The sequence below is a fragment of the Crotalus tigris genome, unplaced genomic scaffold (assembly GCF_016545835.1).
Source record: "Crotalus tigris isolate CLP2741 ecotype Arizona unplaced genomic scaffold, ASM1654583v1 scf7180000018684.1183181, whole genome shotgun sequence".
NCBI classification, from domain to species: Eukaryota; Metazoa; Chordata; class Lepidosauria; order Squamata; family Viperidae; genus Crotalus; species Crotalus tigris.
Genome location: NW_024097145.1, coordinates 974,792 through 993,144, shown reverse-complemented (window position 1 = coordinate 993,144; position 18,353 = coordinate 974,792). Strand labels below are relative to the sequence as shown.

General features: G+C 44.4%; 1 long non-coding RNA gene across 2 annotated transcripts in view; it reads left to right on the top strand.

Moving 5' to 3' along the window:
- Nucleotides 1-18,353, top strand: part of LOC120313467 — a 94,345-nt gene that overhangs the window by 26,942 nt on the left and 49,050 nt on the right. The window lies entirely within an intron of this gene.

Sequence of the window (18,353 nt, the reverse complement as noted above, 5' to 3'; positions counted from 1 at the left end):
TACTGCTTATGATTTAGAACAGGGGTCCCCAACCCCCAGTCCATGGACAAGTACCGGGCCGTGGTATGCCAGCAACTGGTCCACACAAACAACGAAAGCCCCATTTGCAGGGTACAGGCAGCACACAAAACCACATCCCCTCCGGTCCACAGAAAAACCTCTCTCCATGTAACCGGTTCCTGGTGCCCAAAAGGTTGGGGACCTCTGATTTAGAAAGCACCACTGAACATAGTAGAAGAATCAGAACTAGACCATAATTTGGATCAATCAATCAATCAATCAATCAGAATAGAGTTGGAAGGGACCTTGGAGGTCTTCTAGTCCAACCTCCTGCTCTAGTCCAACCTCCTGCTCTAGTCCAACCTATACCAGTGTTTCCCAAACTTGACAATTTTAAGGCATGAGGACTTCAACTCCCAGAATTCCACAGCCAGCAACGCTGGCTGTGGAATTCTGGGAGTTGAAGTCCACATGCCTTAAAATTGTCAAGTTTGGGAAACACTGCCCTATACCATTCCAGACAAGTGGCTGTCCAGTCTCTTAGAGACCTCCAGTGATGGAGCAGCCATAATGTCTGAAGGCAAGCTGTTCCACTGATTAATTGTTCTCATTGTTAGGAAGTTTCTCCTTAGTTCCAGGTTGCTTCTCTCCTTGGTTAATTTCCATCCATTGTTTCTTGCCTTCTGGTTCTTTGGGAAATAAGTAGACCCCCCTCCCCTTTGTGGTAGCCCCTCAAATACTGGAAGACTGCTATCATGTCCCCCCCCAGTCCTTCTTTTCTCTAAACTGGCCATACCCAATTCCTGCAACCGTTCTTCATATGTTTTATCCTCCAGGCCTTTAATCATCTTAGTTGCTCTTCTTTGCACTTTTCCCAAAGTCTCAACATCTTTTTTGTAATGTGGTGACCAAAACTGGATGCCGTATTCCAGGTGTGGCCTTAACTAGGGATTTATAAAGCGGTACTAATACTTCACATGATTTTGATTCTATGTTTATACAACAAAGGATTGTATTCGCTTTTTTGGCTGCTGCCACACACTGCTGGCTCACGTTTAAGGGATCATCCGCTAGGACGCCAAGGTCCCTCTCACAATTACTGTTTTTGACTCAGGTTTCATCTAATCTGTACTTGTAGCTTTGATTTTTCCTGCCCAGGTGTAAAACCTTGGACTCTTTGCAGAAGAGACCCACCCAGTGGTGGGATTCAAATAGGTGAACAACCAGTTCTCTGTGTGGATGCTGCTTCTGGAAATCCATTCTGGGCCTCGGCAACAAAAATTAGCTACCGGTTCTGCCGAAGTGGTGCAAACTGGCTGAATCCCACCATTGGACCCACCCCACATGATGTCAGGATTTAGGAGACAGAACCGATGGTCCTTGGCCTGCATAACTACCCAGTGGGAAGTATGAAAATTACTTTGGCCTAGAAAAGAGTTAACAGAGGAAAGAAATCAAAGAAAGCACTGGGGTACAATTTATTCGGGATTCCCAAAACTATTGAACAATCTCCTTCCCCAGAGACTAGTAAAGAAAATAGATGCTTGTGGGCCAAGGGGCAGCATCCTGTTGTGGATCAAACCTGGAGAAACGAAGGGGGGGGGGTAAAGGAAGTGGAACCCTGAAGGCTTCAGCCAGCCTGGCTCTTTATTAATCTGTTGATGAACGGTGTGGAAAGCTGAGGGGGCAGAAGAGGTGATGAAATCTCTTCCAGTGACAGAGAACTATTTCCTTTGAAAATGGATTTCTGGAATACAGAGAGATGGGAGCCAGGAGGGATCGTGAGAAACACCAGAAGGCTTTAATCAAAAGTGGGGGGAGGAGGGAAAATGGAGGGGGTGAAGAAGATGTCAAGAATATAGGTGAGAGCTGGAAGGGAGACAACTCTGCGGTTGGGGCCAGGAGGCTCTGGGGCTGACACTGGCTGATGTTCAGTCGGGGAAGTCTGAGCAGTAGAATAGAATAGAATAGAATAGAATAGAATAGAATAGAATAGAATAGAATAGAAAATATTGAATGGAATAGAGCAGAGCAGAACAGAGCAGAGCAGAGTAGAGTAGAGTAGAGCAGAGTAGAGTAGAATGGAACAGAACAGAACAGAATAGAATAGAAAATATGGAATATAATAGAAAATATAGAATGGAATAGAGTAGAGTAGAGTATAGAATAGAATAGAATAGAATAGAATAGAATAGAATAGAATAGAATAGAAAATATGGAATAGAATAGAAAATATGGAATGGAATGGAACGGAACAGAACAGAATAGAAAATATGGAATGGAATAGAAAATATGGAATGGAATGGAATGGAATAGAATGGAATAGAATAGAATAGGATTCAGCCAGTTTGCACCACTTCAGCAGAACCGCTAGCTAATTTTTTGTTGCCCAGGCCCAGAATGGACTTCCGGAAGCGGCATCCATGCAGAGAACCGGTTGTTCACCTATTTGAATCCCACCACTGCTGTGGGGGCTCCATCGCTGGAGGTTTTCAAGAAAATATTGAATAGCCATATAGCTGGAATAGAATAAGGTTTCCTGCCCTGGATAGGGGTTGGACTAGAATAGTGCTTTTCAACCTGTGGTACGCATACCACTGGTGGTACTTTGCCACCTGGCAGGTGGTATGCGTACATCGGGTTGAAAAGCCCTGTAAAAAAAGAAGTGTTAAAAAGAAGTGTAAAAGTGTAGCGGGGGGATGAGCTGAAGTGGCGGCAGCACCGCAGAGGCCTGTGGCAGAGTCAGCTGAAGCTTGGGTGGGTTGCCAGGGCTCTGCAGACCACCCAGGATCAGTGCGTGGCTCCAGCTGATTGGCACTTCCGGAAGCAGCGTGAAGCCTTGGGGAGAGGAGTGAGCTGGAGTTGCACTGAAGAGAAAAGGAGAAGGATACTGGGAGAGAGGGAGGAGAGGATATCAAAGGAGGCAGTTTTGGTGGGAAAGGGAGAGAAACAAAAGACAGCAGAGGGAGAGAAGGGGGTAGAACAGTGCAAAGATTAATGTCAGAGAAACAGGCACAAGTTTAAAAGTTTGGTAAGTGGGTGTAGGTCCTCAACCTATGACCACAATTTAGCCCAAAAATTATGTTGTTAAGTAAGAAATTTGTTAAATGAGTTTTGTCCCATTTGGTGACTTTTCTCGCCACATTTGTTAAGTCAATCTCTGCTGTTGTTACACTGGCAACACCGTTGTTAAGTGAATCTGGTTTCCCCGTTGACTTTGCTTGTCAGAAGATGGCAAAGGGGGATCACATGACCCAGGGACACGGCGACCGTCATAAATATGAATCAGTTGCCAAGCATCCCAATGTAAATCATGTGAGCCTGAGGCCATGCTACAACAGTCATAAGTGTGAAAAATGGTCATAAGTCACTTTTTTCAGTGCCTTTGTAACTTCAAACAGTCACTAAGCGAACTGTTGTAAGTCAAGGACTACCTGTACTTTATCACTTTTTTTCCTTTTTTCCTTTTTTTTTTGGTCATCAAGTTTTTGACACTGTCATGGTTCCGACAGATGAAACTCTTCAAAGAACTTCGAGGCATTGTTTACCTTAAAGAATCTTTATTCACGTACATAAGCGAAGCTAAAATCTGGATTCCCCTCCCCTTAGCACATAGTATCAAACATAATTCCCTCCTCTAATTATAACAGTTATAAATCACATTCTCCAATTAGTTTGAAATGCAGGCTTTCCCTCCTTTACTCCAACCCGCCATTTCTTATCATCTCTTATTTCAAAAGCCCTGAGTTCACACACTATTACAATATTTTTATATCTAACTAACTCCCATCACATTCCTCCTCCTCCCCCAGCATCATCTAATTCTAAGAGTTAAGCATAAGAAAGAAAATCTCCATATGTTGTCAAAGCAAGAACATCCAATGTTAGCAGCGTTGACAGACACCTTGCTAGGCGACTGGTGGTACTCAAATATTGCCATATATCAGTGGTTCTCAACCTGTGGGTCAGGACCCCATTTGGGGTCGAACGACCATTTCACGGGGGTCGCCAAACAATGCAGTCCGCCATTTTTTCCCCCTTTTCCTTAGCTGTGCTACTCCCTTTTATTCTATTGGCTTTTGAAAGCCAATAGAATACACTCTCTTGAATAGAGTCTAATTCTATTGGCTTTCAAAAGCCAATAGGAATTGTCCAGGCTGTCTCTGCCCTGCTGATCCCGCCAAAAGTCCCATTCTGCAAACGGTGCTACACCAGTTGAGTAGTCCTCGACTTACGACCGGTTGAGTAGTCCTCAACTTACGACCGGTTGGGGGTCACGGCATTAAAAAGGTTGAGAACCACTGCCATATATTAAAAGTGGTACAATCTGTGAAAAAGATTGAAAAGCACTGGTCACTAAATGACCTCCATGGTCCCTTCCAACTTTATGATTCTATGGATACATCCATACAACCAGATCCTAACAAGATCCTTGAAGTCACTGAGAAGCCAGTTGCTCCAGCCAGGCCTTGCATCTCCTCCACTCCCCTGGCTCCCTGTCTGTCATCCTTGACAAAACTCATCACTCCCAAGCATTGTTCCTACAAATCTGCTGAAGCAGAGGTCAGCCAGGAAGGGACAGACCCGCTTGCATTACAAACGGAGGGGAAGAACATCAAGTCAAGGACTCCAAGCTCACAGCAATGAGCTTTCAGGACGGTGTGGATGGTGTCCTTCAGCTCCTGCTGGGCTTGGTATTTTCCAGCCTAGCTTGGGGTGGGGGTCAAGAATCCCCCCCCCCCCCGCTTTTTCTGGGGCTTCCCCACCTTTGCATTCCATTCACACAAAGATCCTGTGTGGGTCTTGACGAACTGTCATCACGAGTTTCACAGCACACTTTCATATCTCAGGGGCTTTCACAGAAGGATAAAAGAATATCCAAAAGTCCTCTTTGGTTTTTGTGGGAGATGCCGTCAATTGTAGGCATGAATCTCTCCCCCCCCCCCTTCACAAACCAGCTGGTGCAATGTCCTTCATGGTTTTTTGCTCCTCCGTCCCACGTTCAGGCCAAAGGACACTTTCTCCCTTGTGTGAACAGAAAGAAGGCCTGGTCGGGAGGACTGGAGATTGAAAATCACTTGGTCTGCCCTTGTCCTCAGGGGGGATAAGTTCAAAATGTGACGTTCACGTGGTGAAGGTGAAGTTCAAAACGTAGCTCTGCTGTGACTTCTGGAGAGAGAATGGTAAATAGAAAGTACTGTAAACAATAGCCTTGGAGAAGTAGACTTTGGGAATGCAGACCTTCCCGGCTCTGGATGATCAACCAGGGTGATTGTTTCTAATTCTATGCCATGTTGGATTAAAAGTAATACTGATAGAGGAGAAGGTGTGTAGCTCAAGGTTAAACTGTGGGTCCTTGGTGCTCTCTGAGCTTTGTGGTTTTCTTGCAGACGTTTCATGATCCAAATTAGGTAACATCATCAGTGCTAGAAGGGAAGGGGGGTTGCAGAGAGGAGGAAGAGGAGGAGGAGGAGGAGGAGGACCGAGGGGTCCTAGGTGCTCTCTGAGCCTTGTGGTTTCCTTGGAGATGTTTCATGACCCAACTAGGGAACATCTTCAGGGCTGGAAGAGAGGGGGATTTGTAGCGAGGAGGAGGAGAAGGAGGAGGAGGAGGAGGACGACGACTGTGGGGTCCTTGGTGCTCTCTGTGCTGGGTTGTTTTCATGTAGATGTTTCATGACCCAACTAGGGAACATCTTCAAGGCTGGAAGGGAGGGGGATTTGTAGAGAGGAGGAGGAGGAGGAAGAGGAGGAGGAGGAGGAGGAGGAGGAGGAGGAGGAGGAGGAGGAGGAGGAAGAAGACTGTGGGGTCCTTGGTGCTCTCTCTGCTGGGTTGTTTTCATGCCGATGTTTCATGATCCAACTAGGGAACATCTTCAAGGCTGGAAGGGAGGGGGATTTGTAGGGAGGAGGAGGAGGAGGAGGAGGAGGAGGAAGAGGAGGAGGAGGAGGAAGAAGACTGTGGGGTACTTGGTACTCTCTCTGCTGGGTTGTTTTCATGCAGATGTTTCATGACCCAACTAGGCATCATCTTCAGGGCTGGAATGGAGTAGGTTTGCTGTCCATTTATATAACTGACTTGCTCCATCAGTATTGATGGGAGTTTTGTTATCTTTTTGATAGTTCAACTGCCAAGTCCCAAAATTGCTGAGAATATAACAACAGCCCTACTATTTTATGTTCAATGTTCTATGTTGTCGTGGTGACTTTTTATCTTTTGTGCAAAGCTCAGACTCTGCTTGTAGTTATGATGAGGATAATGGTTTAAATGTTTTCCAGATCTAGCCGTTTGGCTGGTTTATGGTTCACTGCATTGTGTCTTGTACAAACTCAAACATTTTTCGGTAGTTGAGATGAGAATTCATTTATTTTATTTAGAGCTGCTATTTTAAACAACATGATTCTGATCAGCCTATAAAAATCTGAACAACAAATGCAAAACACAAATAGCGCAGAGCACTGAAAGCAACTCACAACAAAACAGCAGCCAAAGCTGAAATATAACTTATTAATTGGGGACACTGCTCATGCTGACCCAGGAAAAGCTCCAGGTCTTGACTGCTTTTCTAATAGCTTGCAGGGGTAGGGCCAACCCTGTACACAGAAAGTTGTGTAGAGGCAGCTGCGGAATATTAATCAACTCAGTGTAAAAGAGACGTTTTTCTTTCTTTTTGAAAAAAATGAATGGCCATTTGTGCTATTTATGTTGCTTGGATCTCACTGTTTCTAATTTGTGTCTTCCCCTGGAAACACACACACACACACACACACACACAAATACACACACTCATCATGGGTGTGAATATGTACCCTTTTGGGGATGATCTTAAGTGCATCCAATGAATGAAATCTTACTCCATCAAAAAAAAAATTTAAGTCTGCATAAATGTTTTTTTAAGATGCCCCCAAAATTCTTGAATCGAGAGATTTGTGGTGAAATCTGGTGAACCAAGCAATTACACATTTTGGCACGATTCCCTAACTGCAAGTGGCACGTGAGGATAAGCTCTTAGGAGACCTTCTGTCCAGTGAAGAACACCCATCTGGAGTAAGCCAAGAGAACATACAACATGGAATAACAAGGCTGGAAGGGACCTTGGAGGCCTTCTAGTCCAGCCCCCGTGGCAGGAGATCTTATACCATTTCAGACTTTCTTTGGACTTGATGAGATGGATACATGTGATCACAGAAATGGAAAATTTAGACTCAGTCATGTAATGCCATTGCGCCTGTTTCCAAGTCACTCCATTAAATTTTTATTAGTTTATAATATGGCATACAAAGAAAGTACGAAAGTAAATAGTAGGGAAGTTAGGCAAGGGAAAGGGGGAGAGAAAAGTGGGGAAAAGCAAGGGGGTGTGGGAAGTCAGCCCCCCCCCAAAGAAAGAAATATTTTTGAATATATTTCCCTAAAGGATTTTAAAGGCAGAAACCAATCCCGCTCCCAAGTCTCTCTTTCCCAAACAGAAACCAAGTTTGCAGAATTGCAGATGTGATAATCTTGTCAGAAAGACTGGAGTCAGGAAACTGGAATTAGGAAGAAAGATCCCTAGAATCAACAATCCCTCACACCAAAAATCTAAGAGTTATCAGCCCCAGCCCCAGGGAAGCAAGATATGACCTTTGGGACATAATAGGATTAATCCACCACCATCAGAATACCAGAAAGGCACACTCAGACTCAGGTCAAAGTTCATGCCACCGGAACAATTCCAAACAAAAGGCTCAAGAAGGTATAAAAACCCACTCCCTACATGTGCTCCCTCTTTTTTCTCCCAGAGCCATCTTTCTGTCTGGCTCTCCTCTTCAATAAACTGCAACCTTCTTTCTAAAGCAGTTGCCATGTTGTTTATTCCCGGCTTGGACTGAACCATGATGAAGACTTTTCCTTCAACAGGGGAAAAGAAAAAAAAAAGGCATTGACTTCCGACCCTCTTTGGTGCAGTAGAATAAAATATTAACATCAAACCTCAACTTTTTACTTTTACATAATAGTATAAACTAGCCATTTCGATAACAACTAATCTATCTAATCGATAAATCAAAGTCACTCCTAATGTGCATCTGGTTCCTCTGCAGAGCCCAAGGTAAGTGTGGGATCTAGAAGCCCAAAGTTGTGCCCATTGCACAGGGTGCATGGTTGGCTTGGAAGGCAACACAAACGCAATTGCTACAGCTGTGGAAGGCGGGCCGAAGACTCTGTGTACATTCAGAGCTGATTTCCCCATGGACGTTGCGGGTCACTGGTGCTCTGACCAAACACCGCCATGGGGCAGATGGCAGGCCTCAGAAAGTTGGCTGTTGTGATGGAGCCCTGGCAAAGGGCCAAAGAGAAGGCCCAGCAATTCCCTACTTTAGGCAGGAGGGAAGAACCAAATTGCTGAAGATGTAGGAGCCTGTTTAGGAAATTGTGGACCAATTTTGCAAAGGGGGAAAGCTATTACTGCTGAAATATATTTATATTTCAGTATCCCACCAGGGTGGGGACAATCTATGTGCATGTTTGTTATTTTGTTTGGGTGCTGTGCTGGTCCAGTATATAGCCATCTGGTCAGAGTATATAGCTAGTTTAGGAATTAAGAACTGTGTGTAGAGCAAATAGCACTTTAAGGGTTAAAATGCTATCCCCTTAAGGGTGGCCTTCTGGGAAATGTAGTTTTAGTTGTTACCTGGTTATATCTGTGTTCTAACTGGCCACTGGGAGGGACTTGTGTTTTTATTACGGGATATCTTGTTACGTGCCAGTCTATTATCTCTCCATGAATCCTAGCCACGAGGCTGGAAGCTCAGTAGAATGGGGAAATCTATTATCCTTTTACCTGTGCAATGGGTCTAAATTACAACTTATATTGCAGATGAACTTCTTCACCAACTGTAAGTTATTGACTTGAGGATACCTGACAATAAAATAATTCGCATGATTCGTCCACAGAGTTATTCTGCCTGTTTCAAGTGAAATCCAGTAATCTCTTTGCTTGAGCCAGGAAAGGTACATTTTTTTTGTTTTGTTTTCTTGTTCTCGTTCTGTTTTTTTGTTTTTTGTTTTAGTTTTGGATGTTGTAGCTTTTGAAATAAAATAAAACATTATTTAAAAAAAAGATTTAGGGGAACAGGGAAAAAAAATCAGGATTGGTTCCAGCAGGACAGAACAAGGTTGCCACCCCCTCTGATGGGACTGAGGCTGTCAAAAAATCAAGATGGCACACATAGACACTCAGAAGTAGCTAAATCATGCAACTTTATTGTTTTCTGCGTAGACTACAGGAATCTTCCCAGACTGCTCTGGGAAGCACCAGGTAAGGTTTCATGGAGCTTGGAGGGGGAAGGAAGATCAACCTTATGCCTCTTGCAGCTACACAAGGACTCAGGGCTAATTCCTTTGTTGGAAGAAAAGTCTGCATCGTGGTTCAGTCCAAGCTGGGGATAAACAACATGGCGACTGCTTTAGAAAGAAGGTTGCAGTTTATTGAAGAGGAGAGCCAGACAGAAAGATGGCTCTGGAAGAAAAGAGGAAAAAAAGGGCTGAGCACATGTAGGGAGTGGGTTTTTATACCCTCTTGAGCCTTTTGTTTGGAGATTATTTCCTGTTCCTATTTGAGGCTTTGTATTTCCTGTGTCATGTATTTTGACCTGTGTACCTTTGGCATCTGTGAGTTAATCCTGTTATGTCCTGTCTTAGACTTTGAGTGGGCTATGTAGATTTTAGGTGTCTTTGTCTTCTTAATCTTCTAGCTTCAACCTTCCTGAATGGTTTACATCTGCATTTCTACAGAGCTGGTTTCTGCTTGCGGGAGGGAGACTTGGGGCTATTAAGAAAAACTGGGCATGCTTTTCTGCCTCTTTAAGATCCTTTGAGGAAATATATTTTTCTGCCCTTTTAATATTTTCTTCTCTGGGGGGCTGACTTCCCACACACTGCTTGACCCTTCCTTCCAGCCCGGCTGGCAGTTTCCCAACACAGCCAGAACCATTTAGTGAAAACTCCTCCCCTTTTATTATACACTTTGCAAGTCCTATAAAGAAAATGTTAGGGCTTTGACGGGATGGTTGTGAGCATCATCTTGACATGGTATCACTCTGGTCATAAGGCTGCTTGGTTTCTTTCTACACGCTCAGTTCTGCATCTCTTTCTGGCTTTCTTCCATTACCACCTCTTTTCACAACACCCCTCTTTCTTCCTGTGACCAGTTCCTGCCTTGCCTCAAGCGCGTCCCTTCCAAATCGCTCAGTGGTGGGACTCAGCCAGTTTGGCAGAACCGGTAGCTAATTTTTTTTTCCTATTATAAAGTTTTTATTTTCTATTTTACAATACATTACAATCTTAAAAATACTTCAGATAAAAAATAAAACAAATTGATACACACCACTTTCGGTATTGCCCACCCATTTCCCCCCAAACCGCATCCAACCCCAACCAACTTGCCTCTTTCCCTCTTCTTCCTCTTCCTCACTCTCCACCTTCCTACTTGCTTCTCACCTTCTTCTACCTTCTCGCTCCGGATGCGGTCCAGGGGAAATGCCTGAGCAATTCCTCTCTCCAAATTGAAACATTAATATTATATACAGTAAAACTATTTCTACTTCATCTGAACTACTTAAACTTCAACCCATCCACCCCCCCACCCCCTCCCCTCCCACCCCCCCACCCGACTTCCCAGAGCAAAGTACAGGATTATACAAACATATTAAACATAATCTATTTAAGTTTACTAATTATACAATGAACAAAATCATATTAACCCTTAACTCTCTTCAAACTTTAACATCATAAATTTATAAACAAGTTCATTACTCATAAAATAAGTGAAACTTTGTAGTTCCATACTTCTTCTGAACATATTCTATCCATCTTCTCCATACATTAAAATATCTCTCTTGTGAATGGTCCTTTAAATAAGCAGAAATTTTAGCCATTTCTGCTAAATTAGAAACCTTAAATACCCATTCTTCTAAAGAAGGCAGAGTATCCTTCTTCCAATATTGACCCACCAATAATCTTGCTGCTGTTATTAAATTCAACAATAAAATATTTTCTTTAACATTAAAATCCACAAAAATGCCCAAAAGAAACAGTTGGGGAGTAAACTTAATCTTCCTTTTAAAAACCTGGTAGCTAATTTTTTGTTGCCCAGGCCCAGAATGGACCTCCGAAAGCGGCGTCCACACAGAGAACCGGTTGTTCACCTATTTGAATCCCACCACTGAAATCGTTGCAGGAGGAGGCCCTGATGAACAAGTGGTGGCTCCTCTTCACCAGTTGCTCTCCTACCTTTCAGGAGGTCACCGATCTGAGTGTGGCACCAGGAATGGGGCGGGGCGGGCTTCAGGAGTCCACCTGGGCTTCTCCTGGCTGCCTTGTCTGATCCTGCCCCCTCCCCGACATCACAGCTGGGCACCTCCCCAGTTAAAACGGTGTGCAATCAAGACACCTCTGGAAGAACCCTGGGCAGAAACAAGCCCAAAGAGGAGAATGGGGGACTTAGAGCTGGAGGCTGGGCAGCCCCTGGGCAGCTGCTCCGGGACTTCAAGGGGAGGAGAGCCAGCAACTGAAAGGGATGCTGAAATCACCACACAAGCAGCAGGAGCCCTGCTCAGTGGGTCTAGGATAGTGTTTCCCAAACTTGACAATTTTAAGGCATGAGGACTTCAACTCCCAGAATTCCACAGCCAGCGTTGCTGGCTGTGGAATTCTGGGAGTTGAAGTCCACATGCCTTAAAATTGTCAAGTTTGGGAAACACTGGTCTAGGACAACTCTCGCCACGGCCAACTTGCCACAGGACAACTCGTTGCCGGGCAAAAGTTACACTAATAACAAAGAAATGGTGGAACAGAATCATTAAAGAAAGGATGCGAAAGGAGGGATAGAATGAAAGATGATCAACAAAAATTAAGATACTTTTTAATTTATTTTAAATAATTGAATAAAATTGTTAAATTGTTCCACAGCAAGTTGTCTCGCAGCAAGTTGGCTGTGGCGAGTTGGCTGTGGAAAGTTGTCCAATTCCCCTGTTCAGCTTTCCTTCCTTCCTTCTTTCCTTCCTTCCTTCCTTCCTTCCTTCCTTCCTTCCTTCCTTCCTTCCTTCCTTCTCCCTCGGTCCTTCCCTCCTTCCTTCCCTCCCTCCCAACTTCTTCCTTCCTTCTCCATCCCTCCCTCTCTCTTTCCCTCCTTTCTTCCTTCCTTCCATCCTTCCTCCCTCTCATCCACAAACCTTTCTTTCTTCTCTTCCTTCCTCTTTTTCCCTTCCCTTCCTCTTTCTTTCTTTCCTTCCTTCCTTCCTTCCTTCCTTCCTTCCTTCCTTCCTTCCTTCCTTCCTTCCTTCCTCCCTCTCACCCACAAACCTTTCTCTCTTCTCTTCTTTCTTCTTTTTCCCTTCCCTTCCTCTTTCTTTCTTTCTTTCTTTCTTTCTTTCTTTCTTTCTTTCTTTCTTTCTTTCTTTCTCTTTCTTTCTTTCTTTTCTTTCCATCTCACTAGTTGCAGCAGCTCTAGGCAGCTAACAAAATGATAAAAATGTAATACACAGCAATGAGCCTCTAGTCTAGAGCATTAAATAAGAAATTAAAAACCAAGAGGATAGGTGACAAGGGGGCACGAATCCTCTGCCACCCCCCAGCATAAAGTGTCTCCCGGCCAGCTGGCAGAGGTGGGTTTTAAGGCTTTTTCAGAAGGCCAAGCAGGTGGGGGCTAACTTTACCTGTCTCGGTTAGCTCCACCTAGCCAAAGCAGGCTCCATCCTGGCCTGTCTGCAGATATGAATTGCAGCAGGATATGAATTGCACCAGGAGTGAATGAACTGACTTCTTCGATTAGAGAGGAGACATTATCCACTGCAAACCTCTTATGGACTTTTTGCATAAACACAAAGAAAATGAGCTGGTGATTTACGGCTTGGATGATTGAACAGGAGAGACTATAGAAAGAAGAACAAAACGATGCAAATTTAGAGAGAGAGGTTAAAATAAAACTCTACTTATAACTGCTGGGAAGAATATCAGAAGCCACTTCTTTCTATCTGTAGTTCTTTCCAGGCCAGCCTGGAGTCCTAGGTCCCATCAGGCCAGCTCCAACCTTACTCAGATTTTGGAGGTCAGCCAAGGCCAGCTGGATGATGGCTAAGTGGAAGGAACTTGTGCCAAATGGCAACCATATGGTAGCTGGTAACTCAAGAAGAGAACGGAAGGAATGGAAGGGAGAGTCTGCTGGTCCCCCCCCCCCCAGTGGCTATCTCAGTCCCTTCAAGGCTTTTTCATCCCAAAACAACTAGGGGGGCAATGTTCTCCCTCTTCCTCTGATATATGATTTCAGTTGAGAAGAACACCTTTGGTGCATTTGTGCCTGCAGCCAGCAAGTGTGCTAGCATCCAGCCGGGAGGAATTTTATGGATGGATGGATGGATGGATAGATGGGTGGATGCATGGATGGATTTAGTTTGCAACCCATCTTACTGCAAGGCAACTCTAGGCAGCTTACAACATCAAAATAAAAAGATAAATGTATATCCCAATGTATAAAATCACAACAGAATCACAACCCACGACAGAGTCACAATCATACCCAGGAATTGGGTATGTCTAGTTTAATGAAAAGAAGGACCAGGGGTGACAGGATAGCAGTCTTCCAATATTTGAGGGGCTGCCCCAAAGAAGAGGGGGGTCAGCCTATTCTCCAAAGCACCTGAAGGCAGGACAAGAAGTAATGGGTGGAAACTAATCAGGGAGAGAAGCAACCTAGAACTAAGGAGAAACTTGTTAATGGTGAGAACAATTAATCAGTAGAACTGCTTAACTCCAGCAGTTGTGGGTGCTCCATCACTGGAGGTTTTTAAGAAGAAATTGGACAGCCATTTGTCTGGAATGGTATAAGGTCTCCTGCCTGAGCAAGGGGTTGGACTAGAAGACTTCCAAGGTCCCTTCCAACTCGGTTAGTCTGTTATTATTATTATTAATAACAACAACAACAACATAATAATAATGTTGTATATGCCGACGTACAAGGCGACCCGGCGTATAAGACGACCCCCGTCTTTGGCACCGAGTCGCATTCCTAGAACATCGTCTTATACGCCGGAAACTACCAGTATTTCCAGCGTATAAGACGACTCGGCATATAAGACGACCCCTGTCTTTGGCGCCGATTTTAACGCTTGCGGAAGTCGCCTTATACGCCGGCATATACGATAATAATAATAATAATAATAATAATAATAATAATAATAATAATAATAATAATAATAATAATATTCTGTTATGCTGTTCAAGGGTAGCCCCATGTAGACTACATTGAAATAGTCCACGTATGAGATGACCTGGGTCTGAATGACAGCTAAGGGAATCAATGGCATCCTGGCTCATTTGGAGGCATGGACTAGTCCAGGGGTCTTCAGACTTGGCCCTTTTATGACTTGTGGACTTCAACTCCCAGAATTCCTCAACCAGCATGCCTGGCTGAGGAATTCTGGGAGTTGAAGTCCACAAGTCATCAAAGGGCCAAGTTTGAAGACCCCTGGACTAGGCCATGATCTGGGTCTCAAAGCCAACTCTCTGCAAGGGTTCAATTCAGGCTGGAAACTAAAAGGGGGAACCTCTCCTTTTAAGCAAGTCTTTCTTCCTTTGATGGTGAACATGTTGTCAGCTCAGCTCCAGGTGCCATATTTTAAGTAGGATAGAGGCAAATTGAATTGGGTTCCCATAATGGTAGAGGAAGCAGGGAGTTGGCACAGGAGAGATAGTGGAATAAAGTGGTTAATAAGGAGGACAATAACAGGATAAATTCTTTCAAGCAGAGGAAGCTGCCTTGATCTTTGGGATCCAGGGACTAGTGTTGACATGAGCTACAGACATAATCTCTCTTACCTGCTGGCTTGTTTCTACACAACCATCCCCCTAGGGGTCAATGAACAAGTCTTCTTTGGCAGGAACAAGGGGACATCTTCAAAATCCCTTAGGGGCACCTTAAAGAGGTGGAGATAAGCTCCTACAATAGGGGTCAACCTATTCTCTAAAACACCTGAAGGCAAAACAAGAAACAACAGATGGAAACTAATCAAGGAGAGAAGCAACCTGGAATTAAGGAGTGTCTGCGGAGATTCTCAGTCATCCAGGTCATGGTTGTCCCAAAGCTGAAGACGCTTCTTGGATGAGAAGAGAAACATCTTCAAAGAAAAACCAGAAAGTCCTGTTGCCTCTTGAAAAAGCACCGTTGGGACTGAAATTAAGGAGAAACTTCCTGATAGTGAGAACAGTTCACCAGTGAAATGGCTTGCCTCCAGAAATCATGGGTGCTCCCTCACTGGAGGTTTTTAAGAAGAGACTGGACAGCCATTTGTCTGAAATGGTATAGGGTCTCCTGCTTGAGCAGGGGTTTGAAGTGTTGGAAGAAAAGTCTTCATCCAAGCTGGGAATAAACATGGCAACTGCTTTGGGAAGAAGGTTGTAGTTTATTGGAGAGGAGAGCCAGACAGAAAGATGGCTCTGGCAGAAAAGAGAGGGAACACATGTAGGGAGTGGGTTTTGTATACCCTCTGGAGTCTTTTGTTTTGAGTTGTTTCCTGTTCCTGTGGCATGAACTTTGAACTCAGTCTAAGTGTGCTTTTCTGGGCCTTGGTATCTGTGGTTTGATCCTATTATGTCCCAAAGGTCATATCCTGTTTCCCTGGGGCTGGGCTAATGACTCTTAAGAGTTTGGGTGAGGTATGGAGATTTTAGGTCTTTGTCTTCTTAATCTTCTAGCTCCAACTTTCCTGAATGGTCTGCATCTGCATTTCTATAGAGCTGGTTTCTGCTTGGGGTAGGCAGACTTGGGACTATGAAGAAAAATGGGCATGCTTCCCTGCCTCTTCAAGATCCTGAGGAAATACACTTTTTCTGCCTTTTTAATATTTCCTTCTCTGGGGGGGCTGACTCCCCACAAACCTATCGTCAAAAGCACCATAAGGGAAGACAAGAAGCAACGGATGGAAACTAACTAGGGAGAGAAGCAACCTGGAATTAAGGAGAAATTTCCTGACAGTGAGGACAATCAACCAGTGGAAAACAAATTGCCTTCAGAAGTTGTGGAATGATAGAAGGTCTCCTGCTTGAGCAGGGGGCTGGACTAGAGGACCTCCAAGGTCCCTTGCAATTCTGTCATTCCGTTATTCTACATGCCTCCAGGATGTTGATTGCTTTTGGGCCAAGATATGGAAGGATAAGAAGGCTCTGGACATCTACGTGAAGGGCTAGATAAGACTATTCAAACAAAACAAGTCAAGATGAGGCAGCCCCAGGCATCTCTAGAGGTGGCTTTGGTAGGTTTTAAGAAGAGATTAGACGGTCAGTTATCTGAAATTGTATAGGTTCTCCTGCTTGAGCAGGGGGCTGAACTAGATGACCTCCAAGGTCCCTTGCAATTCTGTCATTCCGTTATTCTACATGCCTCCAGGATGTTGATTGCTTTTTGGCCAAGATATGGAAGGATAAGAAGGCTGTGGACATCTACGTGAAGGGCTAGATAAGACTATTCAAACTCAGCAAGTCAAGATGAGGCAGCCCCAAGCATCTCTAGAGGTGGCTTTGGTAGGAGAGGAACACCTGAGCTTTGGCAGAAAGGTACTATCACGTTAATGTTAGGAGACCCAAAGGCACTTTGAAGAGAGAACCAAAGTCTTTCAGCTTGAGTGTTCCTGTGCTGAAGAGGTCTCCATGATTGCTTGGAAAGCCAACATCGGTAGGGATCCTTCCCTTCTAAATTCTGCCTCAAAACAGATGAGGTGGCTGTCAAGATATTTCACTGTCTAGGAATCTGCAACATCCTGATTCAAACTGATGTTCTCCAGATGTGTTGGGACTCCATCCCCAGAATCTGCCATCAGAATTTTAATTCTGTCGGATTCGAGATTCAATTTGAGCTCCTTGAAGGTGGAGGAGAGTTCCTCCCAAATAGGTCTCCCTGCCTGTGGCTTAAAAGGGCCAATTGACTATGAGCCAGCAGTGTGCAGCAGCCGCCCAAAAAGCTAATACAATCCTGGGTTGTATAAACAGAGGCATAGACTCAAGATCATGTAAAGTATTTATAAAACCCTAGTGAGACCACACCTGGAATACTGCAACCAGTTTTGGTCACCATACTAGGTGCTAGGCTGCATTAACAGAGGGATAGAATCAAGATCACGTGAAGTATTAATACCACTCTTCAATGCCTTGGTAAGGCCACACTGGGAATCCTGCATCCAGTTTTGGTCACCACGATGTAAAAAAGATGTTGAGACTCTAGAAAGAGTACAAAGAAGAACAATAAAGATGATTAGGGGACTGGAGGCTAAAACATATAAGGAACGGTTGCTAGAATTGGGTATGTCTAGTTTAACGAAGAGAAGGACGAGGGGGGACATGATAGCAGTATTCCAATATCTCAGGGGCTGCCATAAAGAAGAGGGAATTAAGCTATTTTCCAAGGCGTTTGAAGGCAGGACAAGAAGCAACAGGTGGAAACTAATCAAGGAGAGAAGCAACCTGAAACTACGGAGAAATTTCCTGACAGTGAGAACAATTAACCAGTGGAACCACCTGCCTCCAGAAGCAGTAAATGCTCCAACACTGGAAATTTTTACGAAGAGACTGGACAGCCATTTTTCCGAAATGGTATAGGGTTTCCTGCCTGAGCAGGGGGTTGGACTAGATGACCTCCAAGGTCCCTTCCAACTTTATTATTATTATTAATATTATTATAACATTAAGACTTGTGGCTGAGGAATTCTGGGAGCTGAAGTCCACAAGTCTTAAAGTTGTCAAGGTTGCAGACTCCTGCTGTAGATCCCTCTGGAAACAGATCAGGCTTTCATGGAATTCAAACTCCTGTTCTTATCTTCTTGGGAAAGACAACTGAGTTTCAGATACAAGAACTGGAGTTCACCATAAAAAGAGCTTGACCTCCAGCCGATTGGATTCTCCAATGTTAGTCCAAAATGAAACTACAAAGTGTTTCTTTAGGCCACCCTGGCTCTTTTATGACTCATGGACTTCAACTCCCAGAATTCCTGAGCCAGCATGGCTCAGCTTGGAAACCTCTCCCTTTCCCCTCAGCAAGGCTGGCTCAGGAATTCTGGGAGTTGAAGTCCACGAGTCATAAAAGAGCCAAGGCTGCCTACCCGTGGACTAGGCCTACCTGTTTCTGATAATCTATTCCTGTCAGGCTTAATAGACTAGGCCAGGAGTAGGCCACCTTGGCTCTTTTATGACTCGTGGACTTCCTCCCAGAATTCCTGAGCCAGCATGGCTCAGCTTGGAAACCTCTCCCTTTCCCCTCAGCGTGGCTGGCTCAGGAATTCTGGGAGTTGAAGTCCACGAGTCATAAAAGAACCAAGGCTGCCTACCCGTG